Here is a 24,158-nt window from a genome sequence, read left to right on the forward strand (position 1 = left end):
CAGCCTGGTTCTGTGATTGCTGTGGAGGGGGTGAGAGCTGTTTCCTGTGGGGAAAGTTTGGGGAGGGGAGCAGACGTGACTCTTACTCCAGCAAATACCTGCAGCCTCCTTCCTTACACCTGGAGTCCTCTAGGATTTCTGTTTTATTAATCAGAGAGCAGGAACGGGACCGGTATTCATTAGAGAAGTGTTGTGTGGACGAAATATGTATGAAAACAGAGAAATTATAAAAGTACAATAAAAGTTAATAAGCAGGTACAGGGAAAGCAAATAAGCAGCCAATCAGAAAGCTTCGGCAGTGCATCCAGAGCCAATAAATAATCAGGACATTCCCATACTGAAAACAGTGGAAACAAAAAGGGAATTAGCTTTTCACCCTAGTGCTCTTGGAACACCTCCCTCATTACTGGTGCCAAGCTCCCACTGATAGTTTGAGAAGGATTTTGTAAATGTAGGGCACTTAAGCAGGTTATGTGCATACACTTATACTAACTGAGCTCCAGGATATTTAGTACTGACATTTACACATAAAAACAGGTTATGTGCATACACTTATACTAACTGAGCTCCAGGATATTTAGTACTGACATTTACACATAAAAACAGGTTATGTGCCGTCACTTATACTAACTGAGCTCCAGGATATTTAGTACTGATATTTACACATAAAAACAGGTTATGTGCCGTCACTTATACTAACTGAGCTCCAGGATATTTAGTACTGACATTTACACATAAAAACAGGTTATGTGCATACACTTATACTGACTGAGCTCCAGGATATTTAGTACTGACATTTACACATAAAAACAGGTTATGTGCATACCAGTGGCGTAGCTACGGGTGGGCCTGGGTGGGCAGTGGCCCACCCACTTTCCATTCAGGCCCACCCAAATTTCTTTGCAAGACACTGCAGCCAATAAAAGCAGGCAGCATCAGCAGGCACTCAAGGGAGAAAAAAAAATAAAATCAGCTGGTGTGTTGCGGCTCCCGGTGTCCCACAGCCCCAGTAATACTTCCCTTTACATTCTTCCTGCCCTCGTGGGCCAATGGGAAACCTCCTATCTTCTTCCTGCCCTCCTGGGCCAATGGGAAACCTCCTCCCTTCTTCCTGCCCCCGTGGGCCAATGGGAAACCTCCTCCCTTCTACCTGCCCCCGCAGGCCAATCGGAAGCCTTCTTCCTGCCAGTGTAAGGAGGAAGCCTCTGATTGGCTGGTGGGGCAGGAAGAAGGGGGTCATCAGGGTGGGAGGAGTGGCAGTGTTCAAGCCGCGGGCTGGAAATGCAGGGCAGGGAGGTGACTGGGGTGTGTGTGAGAGACAGAGCCTGGGCAGGGAGGTGACTGGGGTGTGTGTGGGGTGTGTGTGAGACAGAGACTGGGCAGGGAGGGTGACTGGGGTGTGTGTGGGGTGTGTGTGGGATGTGACTGGGGTGTGTGTGAGACAGAGACTGGGCAGGGAGGTGACTGGGGTGTGTGTGGGGTGTGACTGGGGTGTGTGTGAGACAGAGACTGGGCAGGGAGGGTGACTGGGGTGTGTGTGGGGTGTGACTGGGGTGTGTGTGAGACAGAGACTGGGCAGGGAGGTGACTGGGGTGTGTGTGAGACAGAGACTGGGCAGGGAGGGTGACTGGGGGGGGTGTGGGGTGTGACTGGGGTGTGTGTGTGAGACAGAGACTGGGCAGGGAGGGTGACTGGGGGGTGTGTGGGGTGTGACTGGGGTGTGTGTGAGACAGAGACTGGGCAGGGAGGGTGACTGGGGGGTGTGACTGGGGTGTGACTGGGTTGTGTGTGAGACATAGACTGGGCAGGGAGGTGACTGGGGTGTGTGTGAGACAGAGACTGGGCAGGGAGGGTGACTGGGGTGTGTGACTGGGGTGTGTGGACTGGGGTGTGTGTGTGAGAGACAGAGCTGCTGCTCCTGGTATGTGCTTTCAAGGGAAAGGAGTAGGAGAGTTGCTGGAGATGGTAAGTAAAAGTGGCATTTTAAGTTTATTTTTCTTGATTGCCATTTTAATTATTGAGTATTATGTGATGTGTCTGCTGTTTTGAAATATTTTATTGATATTTGGACAATGTTTAATAATTTTTATGAGTTTTGTTGGATGTTATTCTGTTCATCAGCTGTTTTGAAACATTTATTAATATAGTTTTACAGTTATTTCTGTGTGGGGCTCTATAGCAGCTTGGCTTGTTCTGTTTTCCTAATAGGAGGTGTATTAGTGTTTAGGACCTGATTTAATATTTGTAGTGTTGCCTTTTCATAGATAGGGTTGTTATATGTTCCATAATGCAGGTGTAACTTTGTGCGGCTTAGTTTGTGTGCATTATTGCAGATCCTGGGACTGTCAGGTGCTATATTTCTCTTTCCATTTCTCCAGGTTTGCACTGCATGCAGAGCGGCTATTTTTTATTTTCCATTCCAGTTTCTATCTCCATATTTATAATGTGTGGTCCTTCTGTTCTTTGGTGAAGGTCGGTTCTGGGTGTGTGCCTGAGGTGAGGTATTTTACTAGCATGTAGGCAATTGTATCAATCTTATTTGTGGATGCAGAGTGTATGTTTACATGATGATAGCTTAGTAAATGACGGGGCTGCATAGCCTTTTTCTCCTGTCTACCCAGTTATCCTCTCCACACTGCTAAGGATACATCCCAGCTGTCAGCCAAAGGGTGTGACCACCTTCAAGACATCTCTTTATCCAGAACAGTCTTTTTTTCTGTTCTTCCTTTGTAAAGAAATGGGGATGAATGTCAGGAGCCCCTGGACTCGATTCAGCAAATGTCAGCATCAGAGGAAGACTAAAACTAAATAGTTGAGCCATAGGAAAGGAAAAGAAATCTTCAAAGATATATCTGTTTTATTGATACAGATTAATAAGGCATTTGCTCAATTATGGTAAATATTTTGGTACAAATTCAATGATGAAGGAACCCTCTTTCCTATTTTCTTAAACTTATCAAACGCAGTAATTCATGACCATCATAATAGGCATCATTGTGTGGTAAAGTATACCTTTGTCACTCTGCCTTATGCTTAATCATAGGTCAGTCCATATTTTTAAGTGTTTTTGTTGCTTAATTCACCCCAGTGATATACTCCAAATTTCTAGCAATAATCTTGTGTTACATCAATTCAAGGTTACTTTTGTTGAAAATTATGAACCAAACTTATCTGGATAATACAATGTTATTACTTCTTCTTAACCACCATCGACTTTGAGCTTGATGCCCTCAAATTGTCAGCAATATGAGAATTCACTATATTGCTGTTCTATGCCCGACATTGCACAATGTTTCGGACTAGCATCGAGTCCTTCTTCAAGGGCGTAATATATTCTACAGCATGGCGTATCTTGGCGTGGCATCAAGCTCAAAGTCGATGGTTGTTAAGAAGATGGTTGTTAAGAAACTGGTAAACACACAGCTTTCTGACTACCTGGAAGACCACAAGATCTTACACCCTTCGCATTATGGTTTCCGTAAATCACGCAACACGGAAACCCTCCTCATCTCACTAACAGACCATATTATTATGGGGTTAGATAAAGGACATTCCTTTTTACTAGTTTTGTTAGACATTTCGGCGGCTTTCGACACCGTCAATCACACCATCCTGTTGGATCGCCTAGCAGATATTGGCATCTCGGGATCTGTGTACAACTGGTTCAAGTCCTTCCTCAGTAATAGGACTTACAAAGTCAAAATCAATAATAAAGAGTCTCCCCTAACAAAATCTAATCTTGGCGTACCACAAGGATCTTCTTTATCCCCAACCCTCTTCAACATATACCTCCGCCCCCTCTGCCAAATGTTAACAGATCTCAATCTAATTCATTATCTGTACGCAGACGACGTACAGATTCTAATCCCCATAACAGAATCAATATCAAAAGCGCTCACCCATTGGAATAACTGCCTACTTTCCATCACTAATCTACTCAACAGCTTAAACTTGGTCCTTAACGCTTCTAAGACAGAGCTTCTCCTCATCTCTTCAAATGATAATAATATCCACCAACCAACACCATTCAACGCTCACATCACATGTAAGCAGGTTAGAGATCTTGGGGTGATTCTAGACAACCGACTAAACCTCAGGAAAATGGTCAATACAACAACGAAAGATTGCTTTTACAGATTACAGGTCCTAAAACGACTTAAACCTCTCTTATTCTTCCACGACTACAGGACAGTCCTCCAAGCGTTACTGTTCGCCAAAATAGACTACTGCAGCGCCCTTCTACTAGGACTTCCCAAATCTTCTACCAAACCTCTGCAGATGATTCAAAATGCGGCAGCAAGATTGTTAACCAGTACAAGCCGCTACGATCACATTTCACCAATTCTCAGGAACCTACATTGGTTACCAGTAAATTACAGAATTCTATACAAATCAATCACCTTAATCCATAAAACTATCCATCATCAACTTCAACTTGACCTGGAAATACCTCTCAAACTCTACTCTTCTATCAGACCAACTAGAGACATTTACAAAGGCACTCTTAATGTTCCCCCCACTAAAGCCTCACGCCTCGCTATGACCAAAGACAGAGCCTTTTCGATAGCAGGCCCATCGATTTGGAACAGTATCCCATCAAACCTCAGACTGGAGCCATGCCTTTTAACTTTCAGAAAAGGTCTTAAGACTTGGCTCTTTCAACAAGCCTTCCCTGAACCAGACATTCAATAGTTGGCCTTCATTCCTACTCGGTCTGGCACTCCATTTCTCAAAGAAAAAATAAATGGACTCAGAGACATTAAGGTTAAAATACCGTCCTTAAGTTTTTTAACTTGTACACTCTATGGTAAAATTTCTTTTACCGGCCTATCTTCCTTCCAGCTTGTTGCAAGCTTCCAAGTTCTCTCCCCTTGTTGATTGTAACTTTTTGACTTATTCCTACTTATTGTTATCTTTCGTTTACGTGAATTTGTTACTCTTTGTTTTTCCCTTTGTTAAATTGTAAACCGATCTGATATGGTAATTTTACTATGAAGGTCGGTATAAAAAACTGTTAAATAAATAAAATAAATAAAGAAGTAATAACATCGTATTATCCAGATAAGTTTGATTCATAATTTTCAACATAAGTAACCTTGAATTGATGTAACAAGATTATTGCTAGAAATTTGGAGTATATCACTGGGGTGAATTAAGCAACAAAAACACTTAAACATATGGACTGACCTATGATTAAGCATAAGGCAGAGTGACAAAGGTATACTTTACCACACAATGATGCCTATTATGATGGTCATGAATTACTGCGTTTGATAAGTTTAAGGAAAGAGGGTTCCTTCATCATTGAATTTGTAATTAGTTTGAACGTAGTTCCATCTTAAAAGTACATTGCCTTTCTGAGCTTTTTTCAAGTAGAAATATTTTGGTACAACATTCCAGAGGGTTTTAAAACATCTCACAGAATACTGTGATGTATGATGAGATATCTGTCTTTATAGTAGACTAGTATATGGTTCTTTGTAAGTTATGAGATACTGCCACTTGAGATCTCTTTAAGTATAATTGAAATGCTTTCATAACTATATATTAGGTTTAGCATTGGTAGCTGCTTGAAGTAATTTAGTTTAAAATATTAAAAGTATAACAGCTGTAGCAGATTATTTAGAAATCTATTGTCAGGTGTGTGTGTGTGAAAGTATTTATCAATAAGAATATGAATTCCATGGCTCAGACTTTTAGTGCCCACCCATGTTAACCTTGGGCCCAGCCAAAAATTCATTTCTGGCTACGCCACTGGTGCATACACTTATACTGACTGAGCTCCAGGATATTTAGTACTGACATTTACACATAAAAACAGGTTATGTGCATACACTTATACTAACTGTGCTCCAGGCTATTAAGTACTCACATAAAAACAGGTTATGTGCATATACTTATAATAACTGAGCTCCAGGATATTTAGTACTGATATTTACTAGGGATGTGAATCGTTTTAGGACGATTAAAATTATCGTCCGATAATTTTAATATCGTCTTAAACCGTTATGGAACACAATACAATAGAGATTCTAACGATTTATCGTTATAAATCGTTAGAATCATGAGCCGGCACACTAAAACCCCGCTAAAACCCACCCCCGACCCTTTAAATTAAATCCCCCACCCTCCCGAACCCCCCCCCCCCAAATAACAAACATTTCCTTGCCAAATCCTACCTCCTTCAATCCCCCACCCCCAAATGACTTAAATTACCTGGGGGTCCGGAACGGCAGCGGTCCGGAACGGGCTCCTGCTACTAAATGTTGTTGTCTTCGGCCGGCGCCATTTTCCAAAATGGCGCCGAAAAATGGCGGCGGCCATAGACCAACAGGATTCTACGGCAGGAGGTCCTTCCGGACCCCCGCTGGACTTTTGGCAAGTCTTGTAGGGGTCAGGAGGCCCCCCCCAAGCTGGCCAAAAGTTCCTGGAGGTCCAGCGGGGGTCAGGGAGTGATTTCCCGCCGCGAATCGTTTTCGTACGGAAAATGGCGCCGGCAGGAGATCGACTGCAGGAGGTCGTTCAGCGAGGCGCCGGAACCCTCGCTGAACGACCTCCTGCAGTCGATCTCCTGCCGGCGCCATTTTCCGTACGAAAACGATTCGCGGCGGGAAATCGCTCCCTGACCCCCGCTGGACCTCCAGGAACTTTTGGCCAGCTTGGGGGGGGCCTCCTGACCCCTACAAGACTTGCCAAAAGTCCAGCGGGGGTCCGGAAGGACCTCCTGCCGTAGAATCCTGTTGGTCTATGGCCGCCGCCATTTTTCGGCGCCATTTTGGAAAATGGCGCCGGCCGAAGACAACAACATTCAGTAGCAGGAGCCCGTTCCGGACCGCTGCTGTTCCGGACCGCCGCTGGGCCACCAGGTAATTTAAGTCATTTGGGGGGGGGTTCGGGAGGGGGGGGGATTTAATTTAAAGGGTCGGGGGTGGGTTTTAGCGGGTTTTAACGATTTTAACGATATATCACGATATTTTACCCCCCCAAACGGCAACAGTACGATTCCCTCCCCCTCCCAGCCGAAATCGATCGTTAAGACGATCGAGGACACGATTCACATCTCTAATATTTACACATAAAAACAGATTATGTGCATACACTTATACTAACTGAGCTCCAGGATATTTAGTACTGACATTTACAAATAAAAACAGGTTATGTGCATACACTTATACTAACTGAGCTCCAGGATATTTAGTACTGACATTTACACATAAAAACAGGTTATGTGCATACACTTATACTAACTGAGTTCCAGGATATTTAGTACTGACATTTACACATAAAACAGGTTATGTGCATACACTTATACTAACTGAGCTCCAGGATATTTAGTACTGATATTTACAAATAAAAACAGGTTATGTGCATACACTTATACTAACTGAGCTCCGGGATATTTAGTACTGACATTTACACATAAAAACAGGTTATGTGCATACACATACTAACTGAGCTCCGGGATATTTAGTACTGACATTTACACATAAAAACAGGTTTTGTGCATACACTTATACTAACTGAGCTCCAGACTATTTAGTACTAGGGATGTGAATCGTTTTTTGATGATTTAAAATATCATCCGATATATTTTAAATCGTCAAAAATCGTTAGAGGCGCTATATAATAGGAATTCCCCCGATTTATCGTCAAAAATCGTAAATCGGGGGAAGGGGGAGGGCGGGAAAACCGGCACACTAAAACAACCCTAAAACCCACTCCGACCCTTTAAAATAAATCCCCCACCCTTCCCAACCCCCCCCCCCCCCCCCAAATGTCTTAAATTACCTGGGGTCCAGTGGAGGGTCCCGGTGTGATCTTCCACTCTCAGTCCACGGGTGCATTGATAGAAATGGTGCCGGCGCCATTTTGGTTCCCGTCCCCCAAATTCACGAGCGTAGGAGATCGCTCCCGGACCCCCGCTGGACCCCCAGGGACTTTTGGCCAGCTTGGGGGGGCCTCCTGACCCCCACAAGACTTGCCAAAAGTCCAGCGGGGGTCCGGGAAAGACCTCCTGCACTCGAATCGTGTTGCCGTATTGCAAAATGGCCATATGGCCGGCAACACGATTCGAGTGCAGGAGGTCATTCCCGGACCCCCGCTGGACTTTTAGCAAGTCTTGTGGGGGTCAGGAGGCCCCCCCAAGCTGGCCAAAAGTCCCTGGGGGTCCAGCGGGGGTCCGGGAAAGACCTCCTGCACTCGAATCGTGTTGCCGTATTACAATATGGCCATATGGCCGGCGCCAGTTTGCAAAATGGCGCCGGCAGTACGGCAACACGATTCGAGTGCAGGAGGTCGTTCCCGGACCCCCAGGGACCCCCAGGGACTTTTGGCCAGCTTGGGGGGGCCTCCTGACCCCCACAAGACTTGCCAAAAGTCCAGCGGGGGTCCGGGAACGACCTCCTGCACTCGAATCGTGTTGCCATCCGGCCGACGCCATTTTGCAAAATGGCGCCGGCCATATGGCCATTTTGTAATACATCAACACGATTCGAGTGCAGGAGGTCGTTCCCGGACCCCCGCTGGATTTTTGGCAAGTCTTGTGGGGGTCAGGAGCCCCCCCCAAGCTGGCCAAAAGTCCCTGGGGGTCCAGCGGGTGTTCGGGAGCGATCTCCTACGCTCGTGAATTCGGGGGACAGGAACCAAAATGGCGCCAGCGCTACCTTTGCCCTGTCATATGACAGGGCAAAGGTAGCGCCGGCGCCATTTCTATCAACGCACCCGTGGACTATGGAAGATCACACCGGGACCCTCCACTGGACCCCAGGTAATTTAAGACATTTTGGGGGGTTCGGGAGGGTGGGGGATTTATTTTAAAGGGTCGGGGTGGGTTTTAGGGTTGTTTTAGTGTGCCGGTTTTCCCGCCCTCCCCCGATTTACGATTTACACGATATTTAAAAAAACAAAACCGCGTCGATTCGATTCCCCCCCCCAAGCCAAAATCGATCGTTAAGACGATCGATCACACGATTCACATCTCTATTTAGTACTGACATTTACACATAAAAACAGGTTATGTGCATACACTTATACTAACTGAGCTCCAGGATATTTAGTACTGACATTTACACATAAAAACAGGTTATGTGCATACACTTATACTAACTGAGCTCCAGGATACATTTCCTCAGAAAAACAGGTAGTCCCAGCGGCTGGACTCCTACAGGCTCCTCCCGGGGGAGCATCGGCTTCCAGGGTGAAGCACGTCCAGCTCCTGCCAGGCATCCGCCTCCCGGCCGTTGCCATCTTTAAAGATGGCGCCGGCCATCCAGTGCTCCTACCATGTGACAGGAGCCTGCCAATGGCACGGATACCCTGTCACATGGTAAGGGCAAAGGGCCATCGGCGCCATCTTTATGAGTGGCAGCCGACGGCCCGAGAACAGGAGATCGCTCCCGCGACCACCACTAGACCACCAGGTCATTTTAAAATGTTTTGGGGGGCTCGGGAGGGTGGGGGAAGCTAAGGGGTCATTTTGAAAGGGTCGGGTGGGGGTTTTTTTTATCGGGCCATCGGCGCCATTTTTGAGTGGCAGCCAAAATGGCGCCGATAGCCCGAGAGCGGGAGATCGGTCCCCGCGCCCCCACTGGACCACCAGGTAATCGTTAAAAGTTTTGGGGGGGGTTCGGGAGGGTGGGGGAAGGTAAGGGATTGATTTTAAAGGGTCGGGCCTCACAAAAACCGAAGTGGTATGCACTAGTGCATGAACTCCGGTATATAAAAGCCTTTAAATAAATAAAATAAATAAATTAAAAAAAAACAAACGATGTGAATCGGAACCAGATTTTTCCCCCCCTCTAGCCGAACCCGATCGTTAAGACGATCGGGCACACGATTCACATCTCTATAGTCCATCTCTCCCCAGTCTCCCACAGGTCGGCCCAAGGGTCCACTAAACAGCTTATTCACAACAGATTGCAAGGATCCCAGGATCTTCCTGGGTTGGCTCTGCAGCTACAACAGCAACAGCAATACCTGGATGTCCTGGCCGGCTCCGTTGGGCAACTGGCTGCCCGAATGGATGCCAGCGATACTCGTTCTTTGGCTGCTGTGGGCTCAAGACCCGAGGATGCAGCCTCACCCATGACTCAGCTGCCACCACCCGCTCGCTACGCTGGAGATGCTAGGATCTGCCGTGGGTTCCTGAACCAGTGTTTCATACGCTTCTCCCTATTGTCCTGGCAGTTCCCCACAGATTCCGTTAAAGTAGCGTATATCCTCTCACTGCTTGATGGGAAGGCCCTGGTGTGGACCTCTCCCCTTTGGGAGCGTAACGACTCCTCCCTGGACGACTTGCAGCAGTTTGTCTCCAACTTCCATCAAGCCTTTGACGAACCGGCCCACCTGGCCTCAGCCACGTCTGAGTTGCTATAGCTTCGCTAAGGATCCCGCTCCCTGGCGGACTATGCAATGGACTTTAGAACTCTCGCTCAGGAAGTAGGTTGGCTGGACGACAGCCTTAAGGCTATCTTCTTGGAAGGGTTGTCAGGGCTCATCAAGGATGAAATCGCCACCCGAGATCTCCTGGAAGATCTTAATGCCCTCATTGACATGGCTGCCCGCATCGATCACAGCCTGCAACAGCGAGCACGAGAGATACGCACAACAAAGCACAGTCCTGCCCGTAGTTCCTCACGTCCGCTGATTTCCCCAAGGCCTGCCCGTCCTAATGTTCCTGCCTCTGAGCCCATGCAGTTGGGATGTGCCCCACTCTCCTCCAAGGAGAGACAACGCCGCTGCTCGATGGGCCTGTGCCTCTACTGCGGGCAGAAGGGCCATTTCTTGGCACGCTGCCAGGAGCATGCGGAAAACTCCAGAACCTAGGATGTCGAGAGGAGCTCGTCTTAGGTTGTGCTACAGCTCCTCAAAGCATGATACCCATTACTTTGGAATTTCCTGGAGGGTCTTTGAAAACACCTTCCTGGATTCCGGAGCCGGGGGTAATTTTATCCAGCAGAATGAGAGGTTCCGCTTCGAATTTCCTCCATTCAAGGGACGCTCCTTCCAGGTCATATATTGACTTCCAAGGCTCCCATCACAGTCCGCACCGAGGCAATCCACTTGGAGGAGATAGCCTTCCTGATTCTTGAAAAGGCTGTCCACCCTGTGGTGCTAGGGCTGCCATGGATCCAAAACCACTCGCCTGTGATCCAGTGGTATACTCTGCAAATCACTAAGTGGAGTCCCTATTGCCTCTCTCATTGTATGAAGGTTCCTAAGCCTCCAGCACTCCTGCTTTTGCACTCCGCCCTTGGACCTCCAGCTGCATACGAGGACTTTACCGAAGTCTTCTCGAAAACTAAGGCAGAAATTCTCCCGCAGCACCATCCATATGACTGTGCTATTGACTTGCTGTCCGGAACCATGCCACCTCGGGGTAGGGTGTACCCCTTGTCCCTTCCCGAGACACGGGCCATGTCCGAATACATCACAGAGAATTTGGCGAAAGGATTCATTCGCCCGTCAAAATTGCCCGCCGGGGCGGGATTCTTTTTCGTCAGCAAGAAAGATGGCTCCCTGAGGCCCTGTATCGACTACTGAGGGCTCAACGCGATTATAAAATGGGACCGCTATCCTCTCCCGTTAATCCCAGAGCTACTTGATAGGCTCCAATACGCAAGATTCTTTACTAAACTGGATCTACACGGGGCCTACAACTTAGTTAAAATCCGCCCCGGAGACGAATGGAAGACCGAGTTTAATACCAGGGATGGGCATTACGAATACCTCGTAATGCCCTTCGGCCTTTGTAATGCCCCAGCGGTCTTCCAGCACCTGATGAACGAGGTGCTACGGTATTTACTCAACACCTGTGTGATCGTCTACCTCGATGATGTCCTGATTTACTCCTGTGACCTGCCTACGCACCGCCAGCATGTCCGCCAGGTGCTCCAAATACTCAGAGAGCACAGCTTATATGCTAAGCTTGAGAAATGCAGCTTTGAAAAAACCTCCTTGCCATTCCTGGGGTATATTGTTTCGGCTGACGGCTTCCAAATGGACCCAGAGAAAGTCGTTGCAATAAAAAACTGGCCACGGCTGAGGGGCCTCAAGGCATTGCAACGCTTCCTCAGCTTTGCTAACTTTTATCGGCATTTCATCCCCGGGTACTCTCGCATTGTGGCTCCTTTGACTGCGCTCACCCGGAAGGGAGCCAATGCGGTGTACTGGCCTGCCCAAGCCTGCCAAGCCTTCGAGGATCTTAAAAAGCCCTTCCTGCAAGACACACGCCTCTGCCATCCTGATCCCAGTCGGCCATTCGTAGTCGAGGTTGATGCCTCGAACGTCGCTGTCGGAGCTGTGTTGAGCCAACACTCCGACACAGGACAGCTTCTCCCGTGTTCCTACTACTCACGGAAGTTTTCCCCGGCCGAGAGTAATTACTGTGTCGGCGACAAGGAACTGCTCGCTGTGAAACTCGCCCTGGAGGAATGGAGGCAGTGGTTGGAGGGAGCCAACCACTCCTTCACCATTTACACGGACCATAAGAATCTCTCATTCCTACGCCAAGCCCAGCACCTGAACCCGAGACAAGCTTGGTGGTCCTTGTTCTTTGACCGGTTTCATTTTACTCTTCGATATTGTCCTGGCTCAAAAAATGTGCGAGCAGACGCCCTGTCACGGTCCACCAAGGTTGAAGAGACTCCAGAGACAACCCAGTACATTTTAGACCTTAAGAAGGTGTGTCTCGCCACCACCTCCGTGTCTTCCGAGGAAAAGACCGTTGTCCCACGCCACTCCTGAAGGGCCGTGCTGGTTTGGGCCCATAAATCCCTCACAGGAGGGCATGTGGGCTGCACCAGGACTTTAGACCTCCTCAACCGGTACTATTGGTGGTCAACGGTAAGACAAGATGTTCGTTTCTTCGTGGACTCTTGTCCCACCTGCGCATTACAGAAACCGCTTGTCGGGAAACCTATAGGATTGTTACACCCTTTGCCCATCCCGGTGGAGCCCTGGACCCATATCTCCACTGACTTTGTGGTGGACCTCCCAGCATTGGACGGGAACACGGTCATCTGGGTAGTTGTGGACCGGTTCTCCAAAATGGCACATTTTGTCCCCTTGTCAAAATTGCTTTCAGCTCCCGACTTGGCTAATTTATTTGTTCAACACGTGTTCCGACTTCATGGTCTTCCCCAGGACATAGTATCGGACCGAGGACCACAATTCACTGCCCGTTATTGGAAGGCTTTATGTAAACGCCTCAATGTCCAATTGAGTCTCTCATCAGCCTTCCACCGCCAGAGTAATGGGCAGACAGAACATACGAACCGGACTTTGAAGACCTTCCTGCATTCCTTTGTAAACGAAAGACAAGACAATTGGGCCAAGCTACTCCCATGGGTGGAATTTTCATACAACAATCATACACACTCTGCTACAGGAAGTTCCCACTTCCTAGCTGTCTATGGGAAACAACTTCGGCCACCCTTGCCCTCGCCTGAACCCAGCGCACTGCCAGCAGTGCAACTCTCCGCCTGCCAGCTACTTGCCCTCTGGACATCCATCCAAAACAAAATGCAAAGAGCTGCCCATGCTGCCAAAAAATGGGCATACAGCCATCGTCAGCAGCACCAGTCTACTTCCCTGGGGACCGCGTTTGGCTGAGTACAAAGAATCTACAACTTCAGATTCCTTCCCGCAGACTCGCCCCCAGATTCTGTGGACCATTCCGCATTGCCGAGCGCGTAGGAGCTGTTTCCTATCACTTGCGCTTACCCTCCTCTATGCATGTACACAATGTCTTCCATGTGTCGCTTTTGAAGCCTCTCATTCTTTCCAGGTACCGTCTCCGGGCTCCCGATGCTGCAGATCCTTCTGTGCCAGGAGACACCACCTACCAAGTCCGGGCGGTTCTTGATGTCAGATTCCATCAATGTCGGTGGGAGTACCTACTCACCTGGAAAGGTTGTGGACCTGAGGATAACACATGGGAGCCAGCCCGCAACATTCTTGATAAGGAGTTGTTGAAAGCATTCCATCAAGACCATCCAGGAAAACCCGTGCCTGCTAAAAGGGGGAGTAAGAGAGGAGGTACTGTTTCAGTCCCAGTCACGACGGTCGCGACTCGGACCTTACCTCCTTGGTCCCAGTCTGTCTCCGAGGGTCTTCAGCCTGTTTTTCGGCGTCCCCACGGGGGGGACGCCACCGAGAAGCCCTTCCTGGACGCCTTCTTCTTAGGCGCGCGTGCGCGCACAAGCCGCGCTTATGAAGACCTTTTCCCACCACTGAAGGCTCCGCCTTACCCTGACATCAGACGCTGCGGCCTATGTAAGGCTGCCGCAGAGCCAAGGACTTTGCCTTGCAACAGGGTTCCTTGCAGTTCTCTGTTGCGCCGAGCCCTGGAGCGTGCTATTGCGTTAGCAGCTCCGTTCCTGCTTGAGACTTGCTACACTTCCATGCCCAAGTCTTGCTTCAGTTCTGGCTTGCTTGCAGTAACCTGTCTTGCTTCAATTCCAGCTTGTTTCCAGTAGCCAGTCCTGCTTCAGCTCCTGCCTGGTTCCAGTAACCAGTCCTGCTTCAGTTCCTGCTTGGTTCCAGTAACCAGTCCTGCTTCAGTTCCAGCCTGCTTCAGTTCCTGCTTGAGTCCGGATCCCTGCCTGCCTGCTTCAGTTCCAGCTTCCGAGATCTCCTAAGTCCCAGCGGCCAGACTCCTACGGGCTCCTCCCGGGGGAGCACTGGTTTCCAGGGTGAAGCACGTCCAGCTCCTGCCTGGTATCCGCCTCCCAGCCTGTCATCAACAGAGACTATAGTCCATCTCTCCCTAGTCTCCCACAGGTCGTCCCAAGGGTCCACTAAACAGCTTGCTCACAACAATTTACATATAAAAACACATTATGTGCATATACTTTTACTAGCTGAGCTCCAGGAAATTTAGTACTGACATTTACACATAAAAACAGGTTATATGCATACACTTATACTAAATGAGCTCCAGGATATTTAGTACTGACATTTACACATAAAAACAGGTTATGTGCATACACTTATACTAACTGAGCTCCAGGAAATTTAGTACTGACATTTACACATAAAAACAGGTTATATGCATACACTTATACTAAATGAGCTCCAGGATATTTAGTAGGGATGTGAATCAGCCTTTGGACGATTGAAAATATCGTCGATATTTTCCAAATCGTCAGAAATCAGGTGCTCCCCCAAAACGATAGGAAAACCCTACGATATTGATCATGGGGGTTCACTTATCGTTTTGGGGAAGGGCGTGAAAAATGGCACACAAAAATAACACCTAAACCCACCCCGACCCTTTAAAACTAGTCCCTTAGCTTCCCTCACCCTCCCGACCCACCAAAAACATTTTACAGGTACCTGGTGGTCCAGTGGGGGACCCGGGAGCGATCTCCCGCTCCCGGGCCATCGGCAATCTCCCCCCCGCTGAATGACCTCCTGCAGTCGATCTCCTGCCGGCGCCATTTTCTGTACGGAAAATGATTCGCGGCAGGAGATCGCTCCCAGACCCCCGCTGGACCCCCAGGGACTTTTGGCCAGCTTTGGGGGGCCTCCTGACCCCCACAAGACTTGCCAAAAGTCCAGCGGGGGTCCGGAACGACCTCTTGCAGTCGAATCATGTTGGTCTATGGCCGCCGCCATTTTGCGGCGGCCATTTTGCAAAATGGCGCCGGCTGAAGACAACGCGATTCAATAGCAGGAGACCGTTTCGGACCGCCGCTGGACCCCAGGGTAATTTAAGGCATTTGGGTGGGGGGATTTAATTTAAAGGGTCGGGGTGGGTTTTAGGGGGTTTTAGTGTGCCGGTTTTCCTGCCTTCCCCCGATTTAGCTACGGACCGCTGCTGGACCCCAGGGTAATTTAAGGCATTCGGGAGGGTGGGGATTTAATTTAAAGGGTCGGGGGTGGGTTTTAGGGGGTTTTAGTGTGCCGGTTCACGATTTTAACGATTTTCACGATACTCTAAACACCCAAACGGCGACAATACGATTCCCTCCCCCTCCCAGCCGAAATCGATCGTTAAGACGATCGAGGACATGATTCACATCTCTAATAAAAACAGGTTATGTGCATACACTTACACTAACTGAGCTCCAGGATATTTACTACTGACATTTACACATAAAAACAGGTTATGTGCATACACTTATACTAACTGAGCTCTAGGATATTTAGTACTGACATTTACACATAAAAACAGGTTATGTGCATACACTTACACTAACTGAGCTCCAGGATATTTACTACTGACATTTACACATAAAAACAGGTTATGTGCATACACTTATACTAACTGAGCTCCAGGATATTTAGTACTGAATTCTACACATAAAAACAGGTTATGTGCATACACTTATACTAACTGAGCTCCAGGATATTTAGTACTGACATTTACACATAAAAACAGGTTATGTGCATACACTTACACTAACTGAGCTCCAGGATATTTAGTACTGACATTTACACATAAAAACAGGTTATGTGCATACACTTATACTAACTGAGCTCCAGGATATTTAGTACTGACATTTACACATAAAAACAGGTTATGTGCATACACTTACACTAACTGAGCTCCAGGATATTTAGTACTGACATTTACACATAAAAACAGGTTATGTGCATACACTTATACTAACTGAGCTCCAAGATATTTACTACTGACATTTACACATAATTACAGGTGATGTGCATACACTTATACTAACTGAGCTCCAGGATATTTAGTACTGACATTTACACATAAAAACAGGTTATGTGCCGTCACTTATACTAACTGAGCTCCAGGATATTTAGTACTGACATTTACACATAGAAACAGGATACATGCATGCACGCTGTATCCAGGCCTATTTTAGAACTGATATTTCTTACACACATATAACCAAGTTATGTGCCTATGTTGACATATACTGAGCTGTGGGATCTCAGGGACATCTTGTTAGTGCAGTGAATTACAGAGCTGGATTAGAAGGATCCACCACCATTCCCCAGGGATACATAAATAAACATCAAAATCCCAAAATCCCAGACTGGGGCATGAGATGTATCCACACTTTCCCTGTGCTGTTTAGATCTTTACATTCTGCAATCTGTCTATTTTATTGTATAATCCAACCAAATACTAATTCCAATATGGGAATTCCGGTTTTCGTTGGTAAATGAGCTAAATATTTCTGCTAATATTTTCATCCTATAATATAATTTTGAAAAATCTTTTATAGCCCAATATATAATTCAAAAACCACATGGAGCCTAGAAAGAATCCAGGAGTGTGAGAGAGAGTCTTTTGCTAATCTTGGGGGTTTTTTTACTTCAGATCCTAAGATATGGGTCTGACCTCTCCTGATCACATCTGTAACACAGATCCCACTGTGACTCTCTCACCCGGAGGCTCTAATCAGGAAGGTTTTAATGCAAAAGCAAATCCTCAGACTGGACAGAAGTCTCATGGTGATCAGGAGTTTGTTTCTCACCCTGGTGTCTCCCCTGTAAAGTGACTTTTATTTATTTATTTATTTATTTAAGTTTTTTTATATACCAACATTCAAGACAGTGGTCCCATCATGCTGGTTCACAAGAAACAGGGGTGAAACTTTACCATTTAACAAAAGTGCAAAAAAAGCAGTTACATATAACAAGGACAACAATAACTTGGAATGAGAAGGGAAATAAAGATTAGATAGTGAAATATAAGTATAAATAACATTTTGAAAGGTGGCTATTAACGCTAATACTAGCGGAGCTTGTTGCGTGAAGGGAGATTAGATGGGGTTGGAGTTAGGAAAGGCCTGCGTGAACAGCTACGTTTTGAGTCTTATCTTGAATGTTGAGATGTTGGGTTCCATTCTAAGATCCGGGGGAATGGAGTTCCATAATGTTGGACCGGCTGTGGAGAATGCCCGATCTCTAAGCGTGATGTGTCTGGTAGTCTTGGCTGGAGGTACTTGAAGTGATCCTTTGTAAGCATCTCTTGTCGGTCTTATGGAACGGTGTAATCGGAGGGGAATATGGAGATCGATTGGGGCTAATTGATGGATGTTTTTGAAAATGGTGAGAATGGCCTTGTAGATTATTCTGAAGTGGATGGGCAGCCAGTGGAGGTCCATCAAGATAGGTGTTATGTGTTCTCTTCTCCTGGTGTTGGTGAGTATACGGGCGGAGGCATTTTGTACCATTTGTAATGGTTTGGTGTGTGATGAAGGGAGACCAAGCATGATGGTGTTGCAATAGTCCAGCTTTGCGAAAATGATTGATTGTAGGATCGTGTGACTTCCCAGGAGAGATTCTCCCTAATCTCACTGCTCTCTTTCTTTCATTTAGCTTAAGTCTGGCCAGATGCCTCCTAAGGTAAGCCTAAACTTTAGCTACTGATAATTATTCACATTAATTTGAGCGAGATGCAAATTTGTGTTTCTTTCTCTCCTGTCTATTGACAATTTCACTGAAAAATGACTCGTAAAACCCTGCAATCACAGATTATAAACGCTTGTATTCCTTACAATATTTATGTGTGTCTATTATATTGTGTGATGCCAGCAAGCACTGTTTGCATCTTATGATACTTCAGGTTTCCATTGGTAAATGTGCTGAAGATTTCTTTCACATCCCACAATAAAATGCTAAAACAGAATCCAAAGGATGATGATAGGAAAACCAGGAGAGGGTGAGAGCGTCTGCTGCGGATCCTCAGATCTGGGTCTGATATCTCCTGATGTGGGATGTTACTTTTACATGGAGATCACATCATGTCATGCACTGTAACACAGATCCCACTGTGACTCTCGCACCCGGAGGCTCTAATCAGGAAGGATTTAATGCAAAAGCAAATCCTCAGACTGGGCAGAAGTCTCATGGTGATCAGGAGTTTGTTTCTCACCCTGGTGTCTCCCCTATAAAGTGACTTTGCTATTCTGTGACCTTCCCAGGAGAGATTCCCCCTAATCTCTCTGCTCTCTTTCTTTCATTTAGTTTGGTCATTTCATAAAGTAAGCCCAAACTTTACATCCTGCTAATTATTCACAGTAATTGTTTTTGGTTTAAAACTTGTGTAACTTTCTCAGAAAATTCCTTTTTCTAACTTCTGTTTCTATTGTCTCCTATTTGTTGACAATTAGTGTCAGAAATGGCCGCTAAACCAACTTCCTGGTTTTACTAATTTTAAGAGTTTGTAATCAGAATGAAACATCCACTTCTGAAATAGTAAATGATTGCAGATATGAACCATTTACCCCCTCCCCCAACATTAGGCAGCTTTAGGGGAGTCCTGGGGTTCAGTGCTGTCACCGTGTGCATTAAACTGGAGGTTCTGGGAGGAGACCCGATCCTGCTCTAAGACAGCCTGGTTCTGTGATCGCTGTGGAGGGGGTGAGAGCTGTTTCCTCTGGGGAAAGATTGGGGAGGGGAGCAAACGTGACTCTTACTCCAGCAAATACCTACAGCCTTCTTCCTTACACCTGGAGTCCTCTAGGTTTTCTGTTTTACTAATCAAAGAGTAGGAATGGGACCCATCTTCATTAGAAAAATATTGTGTGGGAGCATGGAAATATAGAAAGTATCATAGTGGTGCAATAGAAGTTAATAACCAGGTACAGTCAATGCCAATAAGCAGCCAATCAGAAGCTTCTGCAGTGCAATCAGAGCCAATAAGTAATCAGGACTCTCCCATAGTGCAACCAGAGGAAACGAGCAGTGAGTTAGCTTCTCCCCATGGTGCCCTTGGATCATCCCCATCATTAATAGAGATCCACTCTCACTGATCCCTTCAGAAGATTTTGTATTTTTCTGTCTCAGACTGACCCTGCTCTGTATTTATTGCTCTTATTCTCTCTTTCAGTGAGTCCTGGTCCATACCTGAATATCAGCCGATGGATCTGCAAAGTGATGGCTGACGGCTGAATCCTCTCTGCTCCTTCCTGCTCAGTACAAGGGATCTTCTTCCATTTCTGCTGGCACACGAAGCATCTTCTCCTCCAGAGACTTCTCATGATTCTGCTCTCCCTTGTATCGCTTCTTCAATAAATCAAAAGCATTCACATTCCTGATTCTTCTAATTTGTTCCTTTTCTCACATCAGGGAAACGGGTGATTTGAGGACACTGTGATTTAGGATTTCATATTTCCCCTGGTATCTAGATTTTTTTTTTAATATTCTTTGTTCACATGACAAAAAATATTCCATGAAAAATGTTGTATAGGAGAACAGAGAGAGATTTGTCACCAAACAATGCAGGACTGTCCAGACTTATTGTTCACGGAGCTTGCATTAAACAGCAGCTGTCACGCTAGCACATTTTATTTAGACTAGAAACCCACCCTTTCACTCTCCCCCATTAACTCCTTCCAGACCACACATTCTAACATCCACACATCACATCCCTAATCCCTCCCTGTCTCCCCCAGCAAGAGATATTTAATTTACCATTTAACTGTGGAACCCCTGTGAGGATTGTGCCTGGATAACACTAGGCATGTGCAGAAGGCACGGATTCGTTTGATTTGGTATTCGTATTCATCGGGACCCAAATACATTGCATTCGTTCAATGGGGAACCCGATCCATTGATAAGTTTTATTCATTTTCCGATTCCCATTAAAGTCAATGGGGGAAGTATTTGCAGCCTATTTTTGGCTGCAGAATTGGGGTTTTCCTATCAATTGTGATGAAACTTCTGGGGAGCAATCATCAGAACAAGAAAAGAGCTCCAAGGTACTTAGACTGTGGCAAAGTGGCACCAAAGTGACATGAATAGCTTAACGCACTGTAAAGGGGAAAAGGGGTACCAGAAGTGGCAAGAGTGCTTTAACAGAGGTGCAAAGCAGCAGCGGCAGCATCAAAAACACATCACAGCTTCAAAAGAGAGCACCGATAGCAGATGCATGAACCCTCGAAGGCAGAATGACAGGCAAAGTGGCAAGATAAGTGGAAATGACATCCTACAGCACAATGAAGGGGGAACTTAGCAAGCAGAAAGACTAGCACCAACACACTGAGGAACCATGAGAGTGGCAAGAACACCATAAGGAGTTGAGTCAGTCATCCGGTGTATGACAGAGTGACAGAAAGCTGATGGGGCAAGACAGGCTGGCAGAGCCGAGGTAGTCAGGTCCCTGTGGTTTTCATAGGGGCAAGACAGGCTGGCCCCAGGTAGAGTTCCTTTTCCCTTGAGCAGGAAAGGGCTCCTTAGAATGGGTTTGCCCCTAGAGTGGGGTGTTTCCATTGGCGTCTAGTGAGCTTTCATTTTAAAAATCTGGTAGACATACAAATGAGAATATTCATGGCAGAGGTGGAGGAGGTTTCCATGTGAACAGCGGTTCAACATGGGTCAGCGGGAGATAAGAGATAGGCTGGCTCCAGCCGGGGAAAGTTACCTTTCCTTTGATCAGGAAAGGGCTCCTGGATGGTCAGGCACAGTGTTAGAGGTCAAACACTTTTAGGGACATAAGGCCTGGACGGACAGGCACAGTATTAGAGGTCAAACCCTCATAGACACATTAGCCTGGATGGACAGTCAAAGCATTAGAGGTCAAACTCTCATAGGGTCATAAGGTCTGGACAGACAGGCACAGCATTAGAGGTAAAACACTTTTAGGGACATAAGACCTGGATAGACAGGCACAACATTAGAGGTCAAACCCTCATAGAGACATAAAGCCTAGACGGACAGGCACAGCATTCGAGGTCAAACCCTCATAGAGACATAAGGCCTGGACGAACAGGCACAGCATTAGAGGTCAAGCTCTCATAGGGACTTATTTATTTTTGTATTATTGTAAAGAGTGCACTATATGGCACATACAGTACTTTACTTGTTAAGCTTATAATGGTTTAAACTGCTTCTGTCTGCACTCTCAGTTTCCCAAGTTACCATAACTCCTTGTTTTTTGTAACTCTTTTTCTTCTAGTTACCGCTAATGTTATAATACCCCGGTTCCTTGTAAACCAATATAATATAAGAACATAAGAAAATGTCATACTGGGTCAGACCAAAGGTCCATACAAGCCCAGCATCCTGTTTCCAACAGTGGCCAATCCAGGCCATAAGAACCTGGCAAGTACCCAAAAACTAAGTCTATTCCATGTAACCATTGCTAATGTCAGTGGCTATTCTCTAAGTGAACTTAATAGCAGGTAATGGACTTCTCCTCCAAGAACTTATCCAATCCTTTTTTAAACACAGCTATACTAACTGGACTGACCACATCCTCTGGTAACAAATTCCAGAGTTTAATTGTGCGTTGAGTAAAAAAGAACTTTCTCCGATTAGTTTTAAATGTGCCCCATGCTAACTTCATGGAGTGCCCCCTAGTCTTTCTACTATCCGAAAGAGTAAATAACCGATTCACATCTACCCGTTCTAGAGCTCTCATGATTTTAAACACCTCTATCATATCCCCCCTCAGTCGTCTCTTCTCCAAGCTGAAAAGTCCTAACCTCTTTAGTCTTTCCTCTTAGGGAAGTTGTTCCATTCCCCTTATCATTTCCCCTTCTCCATCGCAGTTATATCTTTTTTGAGATGCGGCGACCAGAATTGTACACAGTATTCAAGGTGCGGTCTCACCATGGAGTGATACAGAGGCATTATGACATTTTCCGTTTTATTCACCATTCCCCATCTAATAATTCCCAACATTCTGTTTGCTTTTTTGACTGCCGCAGCACACTGAACCGACGATTTCAATGTGTTATCCACTATGACACCTAGATCTCTTTCTTGGGTTGTAGCACCTAATATGGAACCCAACATTGTGTAATTATAGCATGGGTTATTTTTTCCCTATATGCATCACCTTGCACTTATCCACATTAAATTTCATCTGCCATTTGGATGCCCAATTTTCCAGTCTCACAAGGTCTTCCTGCAATTTATCACAATCTGCTTGTGATTTAACTACTCTGAACAATTTTGTGTCATCTGCAAACTTGATTATCTCACTCGTCGTATTTATTTCCAGATCATTTATTTATTTTTTTTTAATTCTTTATTTATGAATTTAAGTTTACATTTCAAACTATTCATATTCGTATTCAATATACATTGAATTCTTAAGGATCAGAAAATAAAGCCAATCTCATCATTTTAAACCATAACACTTTCCCATCTTATATTAAAATTAAATTTGCTCTATTTACCTGATTCCATATTACTAAACAGGTGAGGAGCCTATAGAGCATTATTCTAACATAATTTTAACAAAACAAGACAGAATTATTACAGATTATTCATTCATTGCATTCCCAACATTTGGGGCAAGGTCTGAAATTTCTGAGGTTTCTGCCCCCCCTCTCTGGTTCCTATACTCCCCCAAGTATCTCTCCAAATCAATTGGATCAAAATATACAAATTTTGTACCATTCACATACATAATACATTTACTGGGAAATCTTATAAAAATACGAATTCCATATGTTCTAGCCTCATTCGCTAAACTAATAAATTTTTTTTCTCTTTAATTGAATTTCTTTTGACACATCAGGATATACCCATATTTTCTGACCCAGATAGAGAGAGGTTCTTTTTTGCATAAATAATTTTAAGACCTTATCCCTTTCCAAAGAATGGGCAAATTTCACCATTAACGTGCCTCGTTTCTCAATCTGGGCAGAGTATGAGGTTTCTAATAAATCTGTCACATTTAAAGTGTTCTCTTGTGGAGGTAATTCTACGTTTACATTTAAATTTCTCTCTTCCAAAAAATAGGCATTTATGATTAAAGGGAGATTATCAGTTGTCAATAACAAAATACCTTTAAAATAATCTTTAAGCTGTTCTATAGCTGAGGTCATTATACATTTAGGAAAATTTACAAATCTTAAATTGCAATATCTAATTGCATTTTCCAAATTTTCCATTTTTTTTGTTAAGATATTTTCTCCCTTTATTATTGATGTTTGTACTTCTTTCATTTTCGTTAGTTCTTCTTTTACCTTCCCTAAGGAAACTTCATTATTCGTCACTAAAGGGTTTAAGTTTAGCAATGTGGACTGCATATCTTTTATATTAATATTTAAATTTGCAATATTATTCTGCAATGATACTATGGCGGACCACAGCATCTCTAAAGAAACATGCTTAACACCCCCCAGTTTAGAATTAGATGCAAAGGGCACATTTACTACATTTAAGAGATCTTGTCCAAGAGCAGTCCCAGAGGAGGGGGTAATCATACTCCCTTCAGATAC

At 45.5% G+C, this 24,158-nt stretch overlaps 1 long non-coding RNA gene across 2 annotated transcripts in view; it reads left to right on the forward strand.

The window, feature by feature from the left end:
• Positions 1–20,017, forward strand: part of LOC115079145 — a 76,935-nt gene extending 56,918 nt beyond the window's left edge. For both annotated transcript variants that reach the window (XR_003853202.1, XR_003853203.1), the window contains exons 2-3: positions 18,301–18,327; positions 19,814–20,017. This is a non-coding gene — a long non-coding RNA (uncharacterized LOC115079145). The remainder of the gene's footprint in view (positions 1–18,300; positions 18,328–19,813) is intronic.
• Positions 20,018–24,158: the final 4,141 nt, after the last annotated feature.

Source organism: Rhinatrema bivittatum, chromosome 1 (assembly GCF_901001135.1).
Source record: "Rhinatrema bivittatum chromosome 1, aRhiBiv1.1, whole genome shotgun sequence".
Taxonomy (NCBI): domain Eukaryota; kingdom Metazoa; phylum Chordata; class Amphibia; order Gymnophiona; family Rhinatrematidae; genus Rhinatrema; species Rhinatrema bivittatum.